At 34.0% G+C, this 19357-nt stretch overlaps 1 protein-coding gene across 2 annotated transcripts in view; it reads left to right on the top strand.

Moving 5' to 3' along the window:
- The window catches only part of LOC121727880, a 94747-nt gene that overhangs the window by 14982 nt on the left and 60408 nt on the right, over nt 1-19357 (top strand). Inside the window, exon 2 of one of the 2 annotated variants that reach the window (XM_042115924.1) lies at nt 10336-10359. The exons of the other annotated variant lie outside the window; for it this stretch is intronic. The gene's annotated coding sequence lies outside the window, so the exon portion shown is untranslated. The remainder of the gene's footprint in view (nt 1-10335; nt 10360-19357) is intronic. 2 annotated transcript variants of the gene reach the window in all.

The raw sequence follows: 19357 nt of genomic DNA, 5'->3' as shown, positions 1-19357 counted from the left end.
AAATATAAAAAAATATATTATATTAATTATTAGGTGAAGCAGGTAGATGAATAAATATTTGTTTATTATTATTTACCTCCATAATCTAAGTATAATCATTCAAGGTGTGTATGTAGCTTTTTCTAATAGCTAGGTAGAGTAAGGCGCCATGACAAAATATTGACGTTCAACTGCGCCGCAGGCTGAAAAAGATTGGGAACCCCTGAGCTAGAGAACGCACTGGCACAATAGACATAACGACTGGCATATACAGTAAACAAACAGCCTGTTCGACGTTTGACAACGTTTAGTATCAATATTCTGATATAACGTCGTGCGCAATTTATGGGATTTTGGTCGGATTATTAACTGTATGTGCTAGTAGTGCCCTTTGCTCCGACTTTTGCGTAATATTAAAAAAAAAACGAAATGATTGTCATAAAATATACATAAATTATTCTAAGCATAGAGTCTAGAGAACAAGACGTGATGATATTAATGGTAATTAGACTCTAGACTGGGAAACAATTTTTCCCAGACCATTCTGCATTTTTCTTTTTTTCGTTATGATGTAGAACGAATTTTAAAGCTCATGCTATCCTGCATAAACTGTATCAAACCATTCCCACCCTTATTACACGGTAATAAGAGTTTATTAAGATAATGTGCGGTACAGTCAGTCAAGTGATTTCATGAACATTTTATTTTGAAATAATATAATATTATAAATACACACAATGGGTATTATATTATAATATTAAATGTCAATATAAATGAAATTGTTTAAGGATAATATTAATGTAAGGTGAAAACTTTTTAAGCGGCAATCGCACTTTTTTTGGCATATAAAAAACTATGTAGAGTTCGCGTCAGTTAGATGTAAAAAATGTATGCGACTTGACATAATGTATACGGTATATGTGTCACGCCGGTTACGATGCATTGTCAAACATTAATTTTTGACATCTAAGGGTCAATCAGACCGCAACGCGACCGGGCGAGACGATCGCGCGGCGGCGCGGCATAGCATAAATTTGTATGGATTTGACAGATTTCAATTATGTACGTGAGACGTCTTGCGAATCTGTCAAATCCATATCTATATATTAATACGTGAGCCAAAAACTTTGTATCCCTTTTGACGACAAATGGGGAAACGTAGGTGAATGGAATTTTGTACAGTTATAGTTTATATGGTGAAGGAGTGCATCGAGCTAATATTATTTTGAAATTATGCTTTTATCGTATATTTTTTTAACAAATAAAACATTACACACACTACAACACACACACATGAGAAATGACAGATTTTTGAGTGACAAGCCTATACATACGAATTATACTCTTTTATTTATGGTTGAAGTCTTGTCAAAGTTGACAAATTGAAAATGGATTATAGTTTTTTTTTATTGAATCTAAGATACTTACACGGCCAGTCTGAGATAAGCTGAGTCCCAGAGACAAGAGTTGAAAAAAAAAAAAGATCAAATCAATATTTTTTTACAAAATATAGGTTACGCCCTAATATCGTTGAAACTAAGGTCGAATTTCGACCATTGGGCGATCTCTAGTAAATTTAGAAGTGCATCTATCTACGCGTCGCGTTGCGTTCTGAATCAACCGTAACTTCGCTATCGAAATTAGAGATACATTGTGACTGAGCGAGTTTAGACTGTTTCGTTTCCACTTCTGCCTCAGAGAATTTTTTTAATGTTCAGGTTCACTTATTACGCAGCCGACTGTACATGTATGAAATCGATTATATTACATCCATAAACGTATGAGGTCAAAAAACACATCAGTTAGCAGCGCGGTTAGTTAACCGTCGCTAATCCAGCGGTTATCGGAATGCAGTCGCGGTTAACTTCTCTGACCTTAAAGGTTAAGGTTATATCAAGATTTATCTGATTTCAATTCTGCCCAGTGCCCCTAGCGATACCTGGAGATAGCTTCGACAGTGGATGGAGTGGGAGGGAGCATCGCAACCGCCACGTGACTTTGCGTTGTGGCAAATCCTATATTTTATTTGTTGATGCGCTAACTTCGCTGTTACTATCCATAATTAATATTACAAATGCGAAAGTTTGTCTGTCTGTCTACCTATTACCTCTTCACGCTTTAAACACTAAACCGATTTTCATGGGTATGGAAATACTTTGAAAAGAACAAAGGGATACTTTTTATCCCTAATATATATATATATATATATATTAGGGATAAAAAGTATCCCTATATATAAACATTCAACACATAATGATAAGAATTTAAATAATTTTACTCTAGCAATTGCACCTCAAAGAGATGAACCAAAATATAGGAGAAGGTGGTAATGTGGCCCCCCACTTTGTTTATCAAGCATTATTTAAAAAATATAGGGGTCGGAAACCTAAAAAATACATTACAAGGACTTCTTATTCATTTGTTGTACATGTCTTATTAGGTAATAAATAAAACTCGTGCAGGATAATCGAAAGTTTTAATTATTCTTAATCAATCACATTTGGTATTTTGAGATCAAGTGATGGTTATGTGACCCCCCGGGACTCCCTCATTATAGATGTTTTTGATGTGTAATACAATTACCATCACATAGGTACGCTATTGTCGTGGTCGTCATATTTAGCACATAGGGCCCAACGGCCAACGTGAAGAGGCGCCTTCAGGCCTTCAAAATTGGTTGTCAAGTAAGAAATATAAAACATTGTTATAGCCACTTAGCTGTGTCTTCAGTATTGATGACAGAGTCTCTTCTCTCGTCTTTGTCTCGTCCTCTCGACCTTCTCAAGAGCTTCTCAAGATCTTTTGACTTTGCTATAATTAATCCCTTTCATTTTCATTGTTCTTCAGACTTTTTTTAAGAATGTGCCTAACTAACTAATAAGTTAACTAGCTACATAATATAGTTGATGAAATGCGTAAAAATAGCATCATCGCAACCACAAATTGGTGGCTCAGAATATAAAATTATCAAGTTACAAAAATATGGTATTAAATATTTACATTTGTTTTCATGTTTTGTGACTCGTGCTATGGTTTGTAATAATATGTTTCACTGTATTTAAGGCTAATAGATACACAATTCATTTTTATCACAAAAAATTAATTATGATATTGAAGATAATATCGGATTTCTTTACACTTATTATTGGATTCTTTTACATTAAGTAAGTTACATTTTCCATTACATTCAAGTAATTGAATCTGTAAAGAGTTGCGTGAAATGAAGCGTACACACGTAAAGGTTAATAAAAGTTCATACATATTGAATTACAGACGTCTACAACAGTCAACACACAGTAAACTACCATACGACACAATATCGAATAACACAATAAGTAATGTAAGTAATTTTTAATAATAAGTCATTAGGAAAAGAATTCTTTTCGAGTATATTATCTTGTATTGTTTCTAATAAATGCAGAAAATTTTACGTTAAAACAAAATCGAAACCGGCTATTGGTAAGGAAAGAGTGAGAAACTCGAAGTGAGTTTTTTTTTAAAGAATAAATAAACTCACTTCGAGCCCGTATTAAGAGAGGTATTTCCGGTGCAGATAAGAACTTTTAAAGTTCAGCTTGATAATATGCTGTTTTTATTCACATAGAATTAGTATACAATAAATAATTGTGTTTCTTATTACTTAAATGTTTTTATCCAATCAGAACAAAAGAGTCAGTAAGAAACAAGCAGAGAACAATAAGAACAGACTTCATAGTTATGTCAATAAACGAAAGACATTTTTAGGTTTGACCCTTTCTACCGGCTCCCCCTACGGTAAAATATTTTGAGATTCCTCTCGATCTCCCTGCATTTAATATCATATAAGACTTATCTATACAATTCTTTTTTTTCCGATGAGTTTGCAGTTAACAGTGAAAATGTTAACTCTTGTATGAGACTCGTCCTCCTCCTCTATTACGCTAGTTAGTTTTACGTTTAAACGGCTCAATCTATTTCAAGGTATCTTCAAGGCCAGCAGCTGAAAAGCGTTAAAACAAAAGAGTCCCATGCTCATAGCAATTTTGATAATCACAAGCCTAACAAAAGGTGCAAAATACAAATCAATTAAAAAACAATAGACAATGTAACATTTCATAAAAATATATCTGTATGGGAAATCACTGTTGAAAAACTTTAGATTATGGCTTTTAAGTAATTTTGAGTTCCATCATTATTATTACCGACCTACCTATATGAAGTTGTGGACTGTGGCTCTGTCCTCGAATGCTGTTCTGTCCATACTAATATTTTTTTATGAGCCTATGCTATCCCACTGCTGGGCAAAGGCCTCCCCCAAGATCTTCCATCTGTCTCGTTCCGACGCCACCGCAGGCCAGCTTGGCTTGTGGGCATCCAGTTCATCTCGGAGTCCGTCCACGGCAGCGTCGTCCATCCACTGGTCCAGTTTTTAGAACTAACTTAGTTTCATAAACACCCCCTTACAACCCCTTTTTCCAGTAAAAAGTAGTCTATGTCCTTTCTCAGGCTTTAGACTATCTGTGTTCGAAATTTCATTACAATCGGTTCAGTAGTTTTGGCGCTGTTGTTTTTGAATTTGATATCTAAGTTGGTAGGTGAGTTATTAGTTAATAACGTGTATAACAATCGAAAAAATAAAAAAAACGCAATCAAACATGGTACCACCTCTTATAGAAATACGCATGAGCAAGCGATAACGCGATCTAGGGGACTCTTGGCGCCATCTGTTTTGAGTTTTTGGAATTAACTTAATTTGACCAAATTTACGCATTTTCACCCCCTTACAACCCTTTTTTCCAGTTAAAAAGTAGCCTATGTCCTTTCTCAGGCTTTAGACTATCTGTGTACAAAATTTCATTACAATCAGTTCAGTGGTTTTGGCGTGAAAGCGAGACAGACAGACAGAGATACTTTCGCATTTATAATATTAGTATAGATAACTGTGCAAAATTTCATGCATATCTACGTTTCTCCATTTTTCGTAAAAAGGGTTACAAAGTTTTTCGTTCGCGTATTAATATTATGATGATAATATTATGACTATAATAGGATAATAATATTATGACTTTAATGGGATATAGCAGGTCCTATCAAACATGTCGTCTGTCCCAATTCCGAGTGTCACTGCCTTTTAAATAATTGTTGACTGTAAACGAGGGTCCCCCTCTATAAATTTTATCATGAACATCATGATTCACACTTAAATTAACAAAACAATGACGTGTATAAACGGTATTTTATCTGAACATCAAAAAAATGAACTTGAAAACATTATTGTAAGTAGTCATTTAAATGATATTTTCCGCTAGAAAAACTTAAATATATCTAAAAAAACGTGATCGTGGCGAGTAATTCGTAAATCATGATCAAAAAAACCACTACCGTATGACGATCATCAAATCATCAATGCGTTTTTCTTTTGTTTCCTGTCAGATGATTATGAAATCGTGAGTTCTTCTAAGTGAGGTTAACGCACATAATAAAATCACATAAACCACGAACTTGAAGTCTAATTATTATTATAGGCACGATTTGCCGAGACTTTAATAAAATTAGTATTATTGCTTCAAAGTACCTGTTCAATAACAGCATCTTATTTATAATTAAAATACTTTTACATAATTGTCATGACACCTATGATAATGAAAATCTGAATAATAAAAATAATTTCAATTTGAATTTGAATAAGCAATACCTACTAATATATTTTCAGTGGCAATACTAAGTGAAAATTAATACTGTGCCTGTAGTACTGTCAAAACTATTTAGGATACATAGTAATAAGTTTACTTCAATTCATCGAAAGTCGTTGTTTCAAATTTATCGTTGTAGCTTTATCACTTTTGCAAAAAAAAAAGGAATCTAAGTTTGCCATAATACTGTATATTTTCATCTAAGTAACTATTATTTCCGTCCCGTTGTTATACATTTGCATCCATTATAAATATTATCTGTAATAATTTTTTTAATCCACATCATAAAATTAATAATCTACAAAGGCTAACGATGTTACTAAATTAAAGATGGCAAATTAATAGTGAGGTAATTACCTCAAGTCTATAGTTACAGTGTGATGATCCGTGACGCCCCTAACCTTAGCTAAACGCATGACTAATTGCACGAGGAAGTATCATGAAGTCATCGATATACGGGCTACTTGGTGGATGAGGATTTCCCTAAAACTTAATGAAGACGTAAACAGATCAAGTGGATAACTAAAATTTTATGACATAAGTGCAATTACTCTATTTTTATTGGCAACAGTCAAACACAATAAACTCCAATAATAACTTAGCTTTGGCTTAGGAGTCACAATTATTAACCTTATTTCCGTGGTGCTCCCCCTTAAGTTCCCGCTTTTATGGGGAGGGAAATAGGCTACTTGACCTATATTCAATTTCATTGAACAAAGACATATTTCTAGTAGAACTTGGCCTAGGAAACCGTATTTCACCCTTATCATCAAATAAAAGCTTATGATTGATTAATAAAGTCGATTTGAAAATATAATTTTATGAAAATAGGATTTGTACTGACGAAAACGCTTTTGCGGTACTTCCGAATTGGATGTGACGTCATTCTATTCGTAATTTAATATATTTTATTTATCGTGCTCGTTATATGTTAGTTTATTTGTACATAAATAATAAAAATAAGCCTAGAAAGATTTGTAAAATATATTTTCTTGAATAATTCAAATAAAACATCAGTTTTATAAATTATCTCCATTAATTGTAGACGGGAAATGAAATGGCCAAAACTTTTCTCCAAAAGTTTTCAATATTACAAATGATTTCTAATTTCTTATTTAATTCTTTTATAATTTTTGGACACTTTTAGACGCGTACATTTAGCATATAAAAAATGTTCAATAAAGAGAGCTTAAAATACAAAACGTATGACGTCACACTATGGCGGATAGTGTTTTCGGCGCCATTTATAAGGCATATTTTTCAATTAACATTTTTATGGGTTTCTACTGTGTAAAATATTAAAATATTAGTTTTTTTTTGTAATAATGAATGATTATGAAGCGATTAGCATGAAGAAAAAAATGAGGTCAAGTAGCCTATTGGAATCTTCCTACTCCTCCTATTTTCTTCTGATTAAAGTCGTTGCGGGTCCCAAGACAGTTTAAGCATGTCCCTTGGGCTCCCTGAGATCATATCAAAGGGTTTTCGTGGTTGGATGCCGCTGTCGATCCTGGCGACACAGGAGATACAGTGGTGGGAATATGTGGTGGGCCAAAGCCCGACCAAAAAAAATATTACTCAATTGTCCCTTATAATTTGAACAAATCTTGTAATTTACCTATTCATCATCTGGCTAATACATATTTTTATAATATTATTCTGGCTAATATTATTTCAAATCATTTTCCCGGTCCCAAAGCCTCTATTTGTGAAAGAAACGAAAATTTACAAATTGTTAGTTAGCCACTTTTTGACATTGACTTGCAACCATCGACATGCAATACTTACATTAGGTATCTATATTTCTATAGACCAACGAGCTTTTGCCCGCGGCTTCGCTCGCGTTAAGAAGTATTAGTATATATAAACTTTCATCCCCTATTTTAACCCCTTGGAGGTGGAATTGATCAAAATCCTTTCTTAGCGGATGACTACGTCATAACATCTACCTGCATGCCAAATTTCAGCCCGATCCGTCCAGTGGTTTGGGCTGTCCGTTGATAGATCACTATGTCAATCAGTCTGTCACCTTTGAGTTTTGACCGGTCAAATATGGCTCCAGCTATTACTGTCAGCACGCTGAAACCCTTGGTGTGCATTTTGTGGAACCATTTTTTAAATTAGTTTTCTTGTTTCTTTGTTTTCAACATTAACACCCGTATTCTTAGTCGTTTCCTCGAGATTCCCTCAATCCTCAAAAATTATGCCATTAATTCAACGAAACGTCTTCGACTTATGGAATTTCCTTGAAAAATGAGGATTGAAGTGTAGTCGAGTAAAAAAAATCTCGAGAAAACTAATAACTGATGTATGATGTTGAATTGAATCAATTCATTAATTATTATAAAATTATTATTATAAGAAATGTACTCTATCCGACGTCCCCTGGTTGTATTTCGATTTTGAGATGAAAATCGATTCAGCGACAGACACACTTTGGCATTCATTTTTAGCACCTGGAATGCATATGAAGCAGGTCTGCTTCATATGCGTAATCCTTTGCTTATAATATAGCTATACCCTAGCTAGCCAATGGAAACTTGAAAATAATCAAGTTATTTCTAGACAAAATTAATTTCCGCTTCATTACACGTAGGAACTTTCGAGTCTCGTTCGAGAACAGCTAGTATCTGACACCAAGGCCGCTGGCATCACGTTCGGTGACCGAATTGTCAAACGGTTAACCCACTAACATTACTTACCGGTTACAATGGTTCCAATTGATTAGAGCGGATCTCTGTCGCAAGATGTTGCATACATTTCTTCAATTGGAACAATCCTGTCGTAGTTCGTACCGATTTGGTGACGTCTAGAATAGGGAATATAACGCAAGGGTCGGAACTCGGAGCGGAGAGCGCTACTACAAAGTACTACAAACAGTATAATCCCACCAAAATCATAAAGTTAATATACCTAGCGGAATAGAGCAACAATCTCGAGCTGTCAAACGTAACCAAAATTGGTTTTCATCTGTGTGTAAAATATGTGTACGTATACTTGCATGATTGAACATGATTTCTATGAGATTAAATTGTCAACGTGCGGCACGTGCCGACTAGACGTCAAAAAAAGAGTGCTGCTGTCATGTATCACACGTCTCTTTTTACCACGCAGTGTTACTGATAGTGACATCTCTCTTGCTCAGGCCTTTGTTTCTCTATTCCGCTAGGTATATTAACTTTATGACCAAAATCCGACATGTTCTCATATCAGAATATTGACAAAAACGTTGTCAAACGTGCGGTGGGTTTTATCAACAGCAACTTTTGGCGCACCATAGAGTTTTGTGGGTAGACCCTACTGGAGAGTCCCACATACCACGGCCGATGTCTCCAACCCACCGGGGATGCGTAAAACATTTTCCATGCAAAAAATAGAGATCAGATAAACTTTCGAACATAATTTGAAGACCCAAGTATCTACCTACCTCTATAAACATAATATTATTATACCTTCCTTTAAGAAAGAAGCAGTCTTCTTCACAACGCAGACTCCACTGCAATTTTAAGTTATTGCACACTTCTAATAACTAGTAAATAGCATATTTGTTAGTACAAGACCAAACGGTTAAATATATTTTGCTTTACATGATAATCGTACTGTTTCACACACTGTCGTAAGATCGCAGATCTTGAATGAGGTAACACTAATAACGGCCGGCGATAGTAATTTTGATAGTAATTGTAGCTTCAACACGCTATTCAGCTTATGTAATTTGAAATGATAATAATATAATTATTACTGTATATTCAAATTATGAAAAAGTAAGAAAGTAAATACAGAGTGCAATGTTGTGGCAATCTACAATTGGATAGAATAGAAAAATCAATTATTGATCTATGCTTAGAGAACTAAAAGGATGGCACGTGGATGGCAGTGGTGAAACACAATTACTAGACAAACCCCAAACCAGCAGTGAGCGAGCTGATAACAATTAACTATTGCTATTTGCTAAGAAGTAACAGCCTTTCTACACGACGTATTTTTTGCGCACTGAATACGCACGTTTCTAATGCGCGCGTCTTCTACGCGTTTTCATCGTGTTTTGGCAGATATAAAGTTTAAAACGTGTCAGCTTCCTTCCGTTTGAACGTTCAACTTGCGTTTGTATCGATACAAACGAACGTAAAAAACGTCGTGTGGAAGAGCCCTAAGAACACTCTATAATATTATTATCAGCATTGAAACAAACACACGCCGATAGACAGTCACGTCACACTTAATAGCGCCCTTTTGATTTCGTCGGATGCTAAATAAGCTAAAAATAAATTACTTTCAATTTTAACGTTAAAATTTGGGTCAGAAAACTTATTATTACTACGTATTTATACAGCTTTTATACACATTAAGGACCATAACTAGGACAAGGACAGGCTAAAATAGATTAGACTATAACCACCTCTAACAGAACTAAATACCATAAACACTGAACAGGCATCTCAGAATCGACAATTACTCCAAGCTGTTACCACCCCTATTACCTAGGAATTTAGTGTGAATATCCCAGCAATTTTAATTTTAATTGGGTCAGGTTACAAACTGTATTTTAATTACTCCTCAACTAGATTACGTTGGTAGTTCTTCAGTACCGTGTCTCCTTGACTATTGAGTATAGTGATATTTTGCAGTGCTTTTTATTGTACTCTTGACAATTAAGATTAATGTTTTTTTTTTCTTTTTACAGATTCCTCACTTCGTCATAAATAAGGTAAGCAGTTATTTAAGACTTAATAGTAAAATAATTAAAGTAAGTAATCCAAAATCATAATTATAACATTGTGATGATTCACATTAAGTTATGATTTTGAAGTTAAAACTTCTTTAGAAACGTGTCCTTTTTGAGGAATGGATGAAGAACTTGCCTCCGGGGTTCCTGAGACTCGTCGTATGATAGAAAATTCTACTGCTCATATAAATTAGGTCGCTATGTTTTACTACTGTTTAAAGTTAAGTTTTTAGCGATTGTTGGTTCGTACGAAATTTTTGTATTGTATTAAAACTATGAAAGTAAACCCTTCAATGAGGCGGTTTCAGATGGCTGCAACATATATTATAAATCTTATAATGATATATTATTTTCTAAATTATTTTGACCCAAGGGCCAGTGATCCTCTTTCGTCATTTTATAAAAGCTGAAAGTTTTTCTGTACCCTCTACACGTAGAGGTAACAACAAAATAAAAAAACTTGAGAGGTGTCAAGGGACACCCGAATGAAACGAAGTTATTTCTTATGTTCAAAAAAACCTGTATACATATACACTCAAAAAATTATTTAAAAAAAACTCCATCTAGTTGACGCACAGAATAAAGTGTAGAGGTCAAATATCGTTCTGTCTAGCCTCCTTTACGCTGAACGCACGATAAGGAACTTCGTTCAAAAATAAAAATTGAGCTTTTTACTTTAAGCAAGGTTAGGTAGATCATTAAAACGAGTACTCGGGCTATTGGACCCATGAAAATTGGACCCAGTGGGTCCAATGACTAGATATGAATTTTTATCATTTTTTATCTAGCGATTGGACCCAAGTAATTATTTTTTATGACTGTCGGGTTTATATCCGTAGGGCCAGCAAAAAAGTTTTGGATTAGAATAAAAACAAAATAATTACTTTGTATGAAAATATTTATTGAGATCGGTCAAGGCTAAAGACAAATTAAAACTTCAAACACTTAGTAAAAATAATAGAAAATAAATCAACATTAACCAATAATATTGATATAAAGTATTTTAAAACTAATACCATAAGATTCTTCGTACTTCTTTTGTTTAAAAACATTGAAATAAAACTAAAGTAGGTATTTTTTTTCTATCAAATAAAATGACAGGTTTTATGTATCTTTAATATTATTATAATATTAAAGATATTTTTTTAAACATAATTCGACGCAGTCGCACTCGAGTGTTCTAAGTTTTAAATATACAAAATAATATGGTTATTATTTTTTATGAAATAAGGGGGCAAACGAGCAAACGGGTCACCTAATGGAAAGCAACTTCCGTCGCCCATGGACACTCGCAGCATCAGCTAAGAGCTGCAAGTGCGTTGCCGGCCTTTTAAGAGGGAATAGGGTAATAGGTAAGGGAAGGGAAGGGAATAGGGGAGGGTAGGGAAGGGAATAGGGTAGGGGATTGGGCCTCCGGTAAACTCACTCACTCGGCGAAACACAGCGCAAGCGCTGTTTCACGCCGGTTTTCTGTGAGATCGTGGTATTTCTTCGGCCAAGCCAACCCATTCATGCCGAAGCATGGTTCTCGCACGTATTATTTATAACTGATTATTTTTGTGCCAACCCTACTTCAAAATTTCTTGCCAGAAGACAATGAATCATAAAAGTGGGTCCAATCGCTAGATGAAAATATGTTAAAAATTCATATCTAGTCATTAGACCCAATGGGTCCAATTTTTTTGGGTCCAATAGCCCGAGTACTCATTAAAACTTGGTACCTCCCAAAATAATCGCGACCTAAACTCCATAGTAGTTATTCTTACCTCTAATAGCAGACATAAACAGAAGAACTTTCGCCTTTATAAAATGTAAAAAATCTGGCTGTCGCTGGCCCTTACTCTATTTCAAGATGTAACCAAGTTTTATCACGTGCTTATTATAATAATAAGAGGCGAAATCGCCTTTTTGTATGTGCACAATCGCTATGTTGCGGCACACGACATTGAGAGGCGTGCATACGTTTATAGATTTCCAACAATTATTTCGAGATAGGTTACGGCGTTAGTTGGAAATACAGGCATTGTAGAAACATTATGGAAAATAATTATTATAATGATTTATTCAATCCTTGTTTACGTTTGTGTCTCATAAATTATTATCTTAACACTTTATAAATTTTGGAAAAGTTGTATCGGTAAAAGAATTTTATCACCAGCGGAGGACAGAATTTGACAATAAATATTTTACTTTTTATTTTTTGCTAAAAGGCTAGACGGGTTTTCACGAAATTTTGTATATTTATCGCTTATGTCTAAGAATCAGATAACATCTGTTTTTCATACCCAAAATAACATATAAAGCAAAATACTAATTTAATCTGCAGCATCCTAACTACCGCACTCAGATACAAACATTAATTACTTATCTGTAATTAAATGAAGAATTTGTCATAAGTCTCAACCATTACGTCATACATTTCTGTCAAACTCCTTTAATACCTCGAACATGGGAATGGCAGACACAATAGATTTTCAATTGTTATGTGACAGTCTGGTGCCGCTTGGGGATTGATGGGTTAATTTGAAGTTTAATCATCATTAAATACCTATGTAACACAGCATAATATATTATTTTGATCAAGCGAGTCAGACATGACAATCGCGTCGGATTTCACGCGCGCTGCGACATAGCATTTAGTTTATCCGTAACACCATTGTCTTTAGAAAGGGCGTTATGTGAACAGTGAAAGTCGAAATTTTGCAATACGCTCGTGATATATTTTTGAAACGCTGCCAAACTACTACGATTTACGATCTCATATTAATCCGGGAGTTTACCTTATAACTTAGGTATAGCAAAGAAATTACTTACTTGCTTACAGCAAAGAAATCCTAGCTGACCAAAGATTATCTTAGGTGTTGTACCGGAACTCGAAGTCTACTTACCAAATATCATCCAAATTCCACGATTGAAACGTTAGATAACACACAAAGAGCATAATAAAAACTTTCCCTGGATTTCCACGAATATTTCGGGACTATAATTATTATCCAAATCGGTTACACCCTTTTTGAGTTATAGCGAGACTAACATAATTTAAAACTATTTTTTAATAAATAGATTGATTGATGACCTTGCCTGCATGAGTTGCCTGCTTTTTGTAACTTTTAAGTTTTACGGTTTACCCGCGGTTAAAGGTAACGCGGTCTCAAGAGTGATAGATTACGTTACCTTCGGTAAGTTCGATAGGGTTGAAACAATGACTTCGTAAGGATCCTTCATTTCGAAATTATAATAGACCGTCGATATCTTATCTGTTAATTATAAAATTTGCTATTTGGTTCTTCATTCTCATAATCGCACTAACAAGAAAAAGTATTTAAACACTAATTTTGTATAATCTATCTTTATCACTATTAACACCAGCCTACCAACAATCGTGAAATCTATATATATAAAAATGGATTTTCAAATGTGTTAGTCGCGCTAAAACTCGCAAACGGCTGAACGGATTGGGCTGATTTTAGTCTTAAAATATTCGTAGAAGTCCAGGGAAGGTTTTAAAGTGACACGAAGTTCACTGGGACAGCTAGTCTTCTTATATATAAAAATGGATTTTCAAATGTGTTAGTCGCGCTTAAACTCGAAAACGGCTAAACGGATTGGGCTAATTTTAGTCTTAAAATATTCGTAGAAGTCGAGGGAAGGTTTTAAAGTGACACGAAGTTCACCGGGACAGCTAGTTTATATTATATTTGTGACGATAGAAAGTTTCATCACCTAAAGAATCTTCGATATCATCACCGCCTTCATCATTTTTACGAACACTACCATCACTTTCATCATCACCATTATCACCATCACCACCATCATTATCATCACCACCACTACCATCATCATAAAGTGAGTGAGTCAATTAAAGTGATCCCTTACCGTTATGTATACGCGATGAATGCGTTTACAGCTTGTCCGAGGTACGGTCGGCATAATTGTTCCGGCCGGTTCTGAGCCGTTATTACAGTTTTATCAACGACTTATTACTTTACATACCTACTATCATCTGGGTACGGTCCGCAAAAAAACATTTGACTGCTGCAAACCGAGCCGAATATTAATTTATAGAATCTAGCAGCGTTTTTTTTATAAATAAAACCAAACGTTCTACAGACTTGGTTGAAGAGAACACAGCTTATAAAATTAAATACCCTTGGGTCCATACTGCATAGTTGAAACCACGTCACTTGAGAAGAGTTACTACTTACTCACAAACTTGATATCAGCTTAGTATGTATTACGAAGACTTATAACTCGTTTCATGGATCATTGTAGTTAAAAATACCAGTATAATAGCATAATATTAGGTACGTGCTAAGTTCAGTAGGATATACATAAGAAAATAATTAAGTGAGCGTATAAAATAAAATATATAACAGATTTAATATTCTTCACAATAAAAATAAACTTATTATTTCTCGTTCTGACAAGGAAGTGTCGCTTACAATATAAATATGAAATGAGTTTTTTTCTGACCATACGTCCTGTCCAAGTAAATACGGAACCAATCCGACATGCGCAGCTAATATTAACGTTATCGTTACCACTGAATATTATTTAACTGTTATTTTAACCTCAGCTAACTTTAACTAGACGTAGTGTCTTTTTTGGCTATTCGGTGAAATAGGAGCAACGTATGTCTTTCTAGAGATGATCAGGAAACGAAACAATTACATTACTTATAAAATAAACAATGTTGCATTTCCTCATTGTTTTTACCCCTTCATTTATTTTTTTGCAAAATGTTGCACTTGTATAAATTATTGCAAAAAATATGCAAAACGGTTTTTATACTGTCTTAATTTTTGAATGGACCATACACAACGTACCAATTATTATTGTCCTTACTCCGAATCTTTCTCAAAAAGTGCTTTCAATGTACATTAAAAAAAAAAAAACAATCTATAATGTTCAATAGCTATTTGAAGTCAACTATCCTTTTCTACGTCCTATCCAGTTATGATTATTAGTGCCGACAAAAAACACACCGATTCGTTTCATTCTTCAGACCATTATAACACCAATTGCAACAGGCGTAGGACGTTTTCGCCTTGAGCAACAAAAAACTTAGGACGTATTTAGACAGGTGTATCGAACACCTGATCAAGAGGAAATTCCTCTGGACAAAAAATCAATTAATTCTGACCACGCTTCGACGGGGTTCAATGTTCTTGTGGCGTGACATTTTTTATTCGACGGTTTGACGGCTCAGTTTGTTTCAGCGGTGACGTTTGATGGTGGTCGCTGGTCATCATATCAAACGGTCACACGAATATTAATTAATGCATTTTAAAGCATATTAAAATGCTTTTGTTGCATTATGTAGAAAGAAAGCAAACTTTATACTGCAACGTTGTTTTGATTTTTTGCATTTGTTGACGTTAATTTTCAATTTACTGACAGGATGTGGATTTACATTTTATAAGATTAAAAAAATCATTAGTCACTTGGAGAATGTAGATATGTCTTATATTTAATTCATTATTGATTTTGAAAGGATTATATTATTCAACTAGATTAGATTATTACATGACGCCTACATTCGAGCATAATATTAAGAATAATTAGGACATATGATTTTTTATATTTATTTTAGTTGCAAGATCAAAAGCACTCAAGATATAATATACAAAAAATGCAAAATGTTCAGCTTTGAAAAATATTTCACATTTTTAAAGCTTAATTTTATGAAGACACTGAGCGCTTTTTAAGTACGTACACTTGTAAGCTCGACGTGTATTAATAGGATCCCTGCAACTTTGTATAAAATTGATGGCCTGGACCCTATTTTTCCAGTTACTTCAGTTATTTTAATGATAATATCCATTAATGTACCCACTTATCCTATTCCAGTAATTTTATCATTATTTAAATTATATTATTATGAGATTTAAATTGGTCGTCGTTGTAATTTGTAGGTGATAATATTATTAGCCTTATGCTAAGCTGCATTTGCGTCAACGCTCTTTACTGGAGTAAAATTTTTATGGCTTTATATAATTTAAGCTTATTATCAAACTCAAATGTTACTGCTATTGCATAGTCGTCTACATACAACAAAGCTACAATTTAAGTTATCTGATATTCTTCTCTTTGAGCTCATGGTATTGTGAGCGATTTTTTTGGGTTTCTTTACTATTAACCGAATAGGTACTATTACTCGTATATGGTAACATGTCTAGAAAATATTAGACGAGTCAGAAACAACAAATTGGAGTTCCACCAGGGAACAGAATTTTCCCACTGTTCTTATATCATGGATCAGATCAGACGATATCCAATTATTAATGATAAGTGATAACACAATAATATTACTTCTAATATGTCTTTCTAGTGAGTGTTGATATTCACTTTATTCTCTAGACTCCATATAGTCTATGCCTCTATGGTGTAACACGTTATACTACGTTTCCATACTGTTAATATAAAGGGCGGAGGCTTGTAATTGAATTCACCTTTGTCTTATAAATGAAAACGTCACAGAGATTTATGAAAATTAAATCCACGGTAAAACGAGTAGCCGAGTAGGAAGCGTTGAAAATCAGCACCGTATCTCTAATGTCTTGTTTCATTTCTGAAATCGCATACAGCTAAATTGATTGCCCTAATCTTCATTTGCTGGTAACTGCCCTTTCCTGGGACTCTGCAATGGAATTAGAATCGTATGTTCCTGTGATAAGGTCTATATTCTTTTAACGGTTCACGAAAGATCAGGTCTAATAGGCGTTCACATCGATTATGGAGTCTATATTTAAGCCTTATTTACATTACCTGGACTGTAGCCAATTTGTAATCTGTTGTCTTATCCCATAATTGGATTGTGTAGGTTTAAGAGTATACCACTGACGATCCTTTCGGCTCTCGATTGTTTTAGAACGGGATTTATCAATAACGGGCTCCCATTTGCTAAATCACCGCGGACCCATAACAGATGATGCATGATTATCTTGAGTTCTCTCAAGATGAGAGGAGAATATTGTAAGTTCTAATGCTATATTAACTAGCAAAATGTGATGCACTAAATGTGTGAGCGTTTATCTTTTTTCACTTATGTATTTTCTCGAAAATAATAATTATGGTAACGTTATATCATCGACAGTATTAACAATAAAGTCACTTGTCGGAAGAACTATTTACTGTATAATATATTTTTACTGCACGGTGGACATGGCGTATTAGAACATACTTTAGTTTAATTTTTTTGGGTGGAAAGAAGGCAAGTCTTGCTGATTGACATAATCTACCAATCTGATAATGACTTTTTATTTTGTTTGTCTCGCTAAAACTCGAGAACAGCTGAAGCGATTTCACTAACTTTAGTCTTGAAATATTCGTGAAAGTCCACGGAAGGTTTATATTATGAGGTAAGTTATACAAAGTCAGGTCAACTTGAAATAGTATAAATAAACTTAAAAAAAAAAAACTAAAAAATGCTTATTTTATTATTATTTTTCAAAAATTTTAACAAATTATTGCATTATCATTAGCTGCTAATACGTATGCAAAGTTTCGAATTAATAAGACTACTGGAGATAGGTATAATCGTGCTCAAAGATTCCGTTACATACATACAGCCTAAGCTAATAAAAGCGTGTTAATAATAATTATATTACACCTTAAACTTATTTCGTAGGTATCCTTGGGTATGATATATCCAAAGGGTATGATTATTGATTACAAATCAACGGTTCAAATACGAGCGTGATTGCGTTTATTAACTTGTTGAAACGTCAAATGCGTGTTGTCACAATAACTGTAATTTACCAATAACTGGTTTAAGTTCGTACATTTCCGATCGTATTTTATTCGTTTCATCAGCTGTTATTTTTCCAGTCTCCTACATTTTGTCTTCAATAAACTAACAATAAATTAGCTAGATGACGCCCGCAACTCCGTTGCGCCTAAATTCGTTTATCGCGCGGAACCATACATTTTTCCGGGATAAAATTATCGACTATCGTATGTCCTTTCCCGAGACTCATCTTCATACCAAATGTTCAGTAAAGTTGGTTCATCGGGGTGTAGGACGTAGGCCGGCCTCCGTTTAGTTGCGGGCCCATGTTGGATGCGAGTAGCAGGAGATCGGTCATCTTGGCGTTCATTGAGAGAGGCCTATATCCAACAGTAGACGAATATTATAGGCTGATTTGATTGATTGTTTGATTGGGTTCATCTGTTTGGACGTGAAGACGTAACCAGTAGACAGACAGACACACTTTCATATTAATAATATAAGTATGGATAGCTACTTCACATCAATACTTCAGCTAGCATCACTTAAAATTTTGCTTTTAATAAATTTTTGCTTTTATGACTTATGAGTTATGACCTTAATTACTACAAATCATGATTTAAGACTATCATTAGATTACTCATGATCAGTTTTAGTTATTTAAGTATAATTAGATTTGATTCGTCAGCTAATATAATAAGTTACCTTCAGTAAGCCACTATAAAGGATGTTTGGTCTATTGAACGATTTAATGAAGACTCATGTTTACTATTATTTATTTGAAACTCTACTTTTCATTTTTTTTGTGCTTATTACTATTTTCTTTTTCATTATGGTAAACGACTTCCATTGCACAAAAAAGGACTGTTCTCACGTTTTGCAAGGTACCATCGAATAAATTGATTCATAGGCAGTTGACGGACCTACGTCAATTTGTCGGATCGGATTGTGTCAAAAAATTTTTCTACCCCCTAACATTATTAGGGCATGTTATTATTCTTTTATTTATTTCTTTTATCTTTTCTTTCTATTTCATTTCTTTTTATTTCTTTAAGTCTTTTTCAATGATTTTTTACATAGCTATTACATTAAATCATTTCTTGTTTCTTGTCATTCTTATACAATTTCGTTTTTCTTTTCGACTTTTCATATTATAGCCAAATTATAATGTGTCAATTCAATGAAAGCCAGCATCATAGCTGTGATCCGTCAGCTGGGTTTTACGTAGGTCCGCAATCTGTCTATAAATCA

Source organism: Aricia agestis, chromosome 6 (genome assembly GCF_905147365.1).
Source record: "Aricia agestis chromosome 6, ilAriAges1.1, whole genome shotgun sequence".
Lineage (NCBI taxonomy): Eukaryota > Metazoa > Arthropoda > Insecta > Lepidoptera > Lycaenidae > Aricia > Aricia agestis.
The sequence above is the reverse complement of the archived record's forward strand: the minus strand, read 5'-3'. Positions and strand labels throughout refer to the sequence as shown.